Raw genomic sequence first — 4,483 nt, forward strand, 5'->3', positions numbered from 1 at the left:
TGTTGAAACACGAGTGTAATACATGGACATATTTACTAGTAATTATAAAATTCAATTCAATGGTGTTCGGTTTACTCCTTTTCCTGATTAATCTAAGTATTTTCTAGAGACTCTTGGCGTGGCTTCTTTTGAAATTACTATAATAACATAAAAGATTTTTTTTCTCTGTAATATGAGACCCAATTCCCAGCTGCAATGATCCGGTGACCGTAATGTTTGGGGCACTTTGTGAAGGCTGTACAAACTTTCCGAACTATACAACTCCACTATCAGAACACTATCCATGTCATAAGACTAGTAGGGGACTTTTCTAGACACTTACTTTTCTATCTTCAACAACATCTTCACTACCTCCCTCATGGAAGGCCTAGACTGGCTAGCCACCTGCGTGCATGAAGCTGCAAGGTCCAGCAAGCTCAGAGCCTTTTCTTGTTCATCTTCAGGCCAATACGTCATCTCCTCGTCCATAAGGCTTATGATGCTGCAGCGATCTTCATGCTCCAGGTTAGTTCTCATCCATCTAACAATGTCAATACCATCGCCGAATGATGAATCCACAGGCGTCTTCCTGCATAGGAGCTCAAGTAGCACTACTCCATAGCTGTAGACATCACTCTTCTCAGTTAATCTTGTAGAGTATCCATGCTCTGGGTACACACATAATACGGAATGTGTCAATCCTGAAGTTCAAGTCGCCATGGTGATGTGATCAAACAAATATAGTATAAATTTTGACAGAACCTACCTGGAGCAATGTAGCCAAGGGTACCAATGATGGCAGACACTGTTGCATCGGCATTCTCATCACAGACAATTTTCCCCATGCCAAAGTCTGTTAGCTTGGGTACTAACTCTGCATCCATCAGTATGTTGCTTGACTTGACATCCCTATGAACAATCATGGGTACACAGTCATGGTGCAAATAGGATAGGGCTTGTGCTACACCAAGGGCAATCTGCCACCGCACCATGCAGCCAAGAGGCACTCGAGGCTTCCTTTCATGCAACAGGTCGAAGAGCGTTCCCTCGGGCATGTACTCATACAGGATTAGGCCGACACTACCACGAATGCAGTAGCCATCCATCCTAACGATGTTCCGGTGCTTCACTGTGTTTAAAATTTTCATTTCAATGGGGAATTTGCACTGGGACAGATCAACTGTCTTGACTGCCCAGTCTTTACCAAGTTTGCATTCTGTCCGGTACACTGTACCATGCCGGCCTCTTCCAATGATATATTCTCTCACTCCAGTTGTCTGTTGCCCGAAGGATATCTTCATAGGTCAGGTCGTTCAGGCAATTCCTCTGTTGTGTCCAGGCTACGGACAGAGGCATGACTTGCTGACAAGTGATGTGACCTCTTCACAATGTAGTAAACAGCACACAAGCCAGCAACAATGATAGTAAGAGTTGACACTAGCAATGCCACAATAATTCTTGTCTTGCTGTAGTGTAGTTTCCCAGCAGGTTGATTGTTGGAGCGATGAGCACAAGCCGACTCTACGCACTAACTGAGGATTGCCCACAAAACCATCAGGTAACTTTGCTGCAAGCTTAGCCCAGCTTCCAGGGAGCTGACCAGATAGCTCATTGAACGAAATGTTCACAACCAAAAGTGAGACCATGTTGCTCAGTTGCGACGGGATTGGGCCGGACAATGAATTCATTGACAAGTCAAGCAGTTCCAGATCTTGAAGGTTGCCAAGGCTACTTGGAATTTGGCCACTCAATTTGTTGTGGCTAATGTTAAGAGCTTTGGACAAGTACTGAAGGTTGCCTAGGCTGTGAGGAATTGCTCCTTCCAAACAATTGTCACCAAGCTGCAGCTCAATTAAATCCTGTGCTGCAGTGAAGGAGTCCGGTATTGTTCCCGTGAGGTTGTTTGCGCCAAGTAGAAGACTTTGCAGGCTACCAAGTGTTGTGATTTCTGCAGGTATACATCCATTGAGAAGGTTCTTTCCAATATCCAAACGGAGAAGATCCGTACAATTTCCTAATTCATGTGGTATAGGTCCAGTAAGCCTGTTTGACGACATGCACAGAGTCTCAAGCTTGGTTAAAGCACCGAGCTCACGGGGTATTGGTCCTGAGAAGAGGTTATTGGAAATATCAAGCATTGTTAGATTGTGCCATGAACCAAGGACAGCTGGTATCACACCATGGAGCAGATTACCACTAATGTCCATGTAAGACAGTCCTATGTTTGTGCCCAAATTTGCAGGTATGTTTCCAGTGATAAGATTGTTATTCAGAATTAACCTCTGGAGAGACTCACATCTCAAAATTCCAAGAGGTAAGCTTCCATTGAATTGGTTGTATCCAAGATCAAGAACGCTGAGCTGGCCTCCAGTACAAAGACCAGGTGGAATTTCCCCGTGAAAGTGGTTGCCGGTGAGGTCGACCTGAACAAGTCCAGGTGTAGTGTTCAACCCCAGGGCCTGCGGCAACACTCCAGTGAAGTTATTGTCGAACAGGGAGATCTCTCTTAGCTTTCTCATTTGAGTGATCTCTGCAGGTAGCTCGCCGCTAAGGCTATTACTGTGGAGGTAAAAGTTCTGCAGTTGGCTAAGCTTGCAAATCTCCAGTGGTATTGTCCCGGACAGGCTGTTGTTTTGGAGCTGTAGTTCAACCAACTCCTGGCACTTCCAATTTCAGGTGGAATTCTTCCAGAAATGCTATTGTGAGCCATAGAGAACTTCTGTAGCCTGCTAAAAGTGCTGACGAACACCGGAATTGAGCCGGTGAAGTTGTTGCGATCCAAGTAGAGCATTGTCAGTGACTGACACTTCCCAATTGCATCTGGCACAGTGCCGGTAAACCCGTTATTAGACACCACCAATTGCTCCAGACTCATAAGCTTACCGATGCTCTGTGGCAGCTCCCCGACGAACTTGTTGTCGTCAAGGTAAAGCACCTGCAAATTCGGCATGGATGCAAAAAAATCTGGCACCTTTCCGCCAATGCCGTTGTAGGACAGGTACAAGGTGGTGAGGTTGCCGCAGTTGGCGAGGCTCCGGGGAATCGCGCCCGAGAGCTGGTTGGTGTAGAGGCTCAGGTAGACGAGCCTGCACCGTGCGGGGAACTCCGGCACTGGTCCAGACAGATTGTTGCCGCTCAGGTCCAAGTAGCTGAGCGACGGGAGCGCGGTGAGCTCCGGCGGGATTGTCCCGGAGAGCATGTTGACGCTGAGGTCGAGGTACTCGAGGGACCGGCGAGCCCGAGCCGGAGATCTCACCGGCGAGCGTGTTGTAGCTGAGGGTCCACCATCCGGAGCTGGCGCGAGGAGAGGAGCTCCGGGGGAACAGCACCGGTGAGGAGATTTTCGCGGAGGAGGAGCGTAGCGACCACGGAGCACGCCGTGAGAGCGGCGGGGACTGGCGCCCGTGAAGCGGTCCGGCTGAGGTCGAGCGCGGCGAGCGCCGGTAGAGCGCAGAGCCGAGGCGCGGACGCCGCGAGCGCGCCAGGACAACCCCGCTCCGGAGAGGTTAACTGCCGTGACCCGCGCCTCAGTGGCGGTGCACTGGACGCCCAGGAACGCGCAGTGGCTCGGCCTGCTGGTGGTGGCGTTCGTCGCCCTCCACGACGGGCGGAGGACGCGCCGGGAAGCTGGTGGCAGGGACGCGATGAAGGCGCGCAGGACGGCCGCTTCACCGGCGCTTTGAGACGGCGCCGGCGTAACGGAGAAGGCGAGGGTGACAAGGAGCAAGAATGCGGCGGCACAAGACATTGGAGGGAGGTGCAGCATGCTGCCTTGAGCCTTGAGCCTTGGGGAGGAGGAGGCCGCTGCTGGTTTCTTGGGCGTGCCGCGTGCGGCGCTTTGAAGGGAGGAACGGGGACAAACAGAGATGGCTGGGCCATGGCGGCCGCGGTTGTGGCGGGTGGGCTAGTGGAGGCAGCATCAGGGAATGGAAGTGGAAATGGGCCCCGCCGGTCGGTGCCGCTGAAAAGGAAGCTGTGGGTGTGCGGTGGCCACCGAGACAGGTGGGCGGCCCTTTTGGTTCCGTATTCTTTTGATGATTGCAGCCCGCACAGCAAATTTGCGTGATTTGATGAACGGCGGGCGAATCCGGTCTGGTGGTGCGGATGGAAGATGGTGTAGACGGCGTCGTGGGTGCCATTGGAGCTAGCACGCTGCACGGCTTGCGGAGAAAATTGGAATTTTGCCTCTATGGCGACTGGTTTCGCTTAAATGCTATTAAAATTATGGGCTTCGTTAAAATGCCTCTATGAAACCAGTCATTCATGCTATCTCATTTCGTGATTTAAACCAATTTTTAATATTTTTCAGCTCAATATTTGACTTGCTGTGATCGTTTTACCCCTCCGTGTCCATTTACCTTGTCTCCTCGTTCACTCTCCTCTCCCTCGAACTCTCTTTATAGAAAAGTTCACTTCCGGATGGACGTGGGAAATAGTCAAGAAACACGACTATATGGCCACTTCTTCAAGATTTTAAACGGTGCATTGAATAGTATTACGCCTA

General features: G+C 50.5%; 1 pseudogene; it reads right to left on the minus strand.

Moving 5' to 3' along the window:
• Positions 1-311: 311 nt before the first annotated feature.
• Positions 312-3,860, minus strand: LOC136539171 (leucine-rich repeat receptor-like protein kinase PEPR2; annotated as a pseudogene).
• Positions 3,861-4,483: the final 623 nt, after the last annotated feature.

Source organism: Miscanthus floridulus, chromosome 2, assembly GCF_019320115.1.
Source record: "Miscanthus floridulus cultivar M001 chromosome 2, ASM1932011v1, whole genome shotgun sequence".
NCBI classification, from domain to species: domain Eukaryota; kingdom Viridiplantae; phylum Streptophyta; class Magnoliopsida; order Poales; family Poaceae; genus Miscanthus; species Miscanthus floridulus.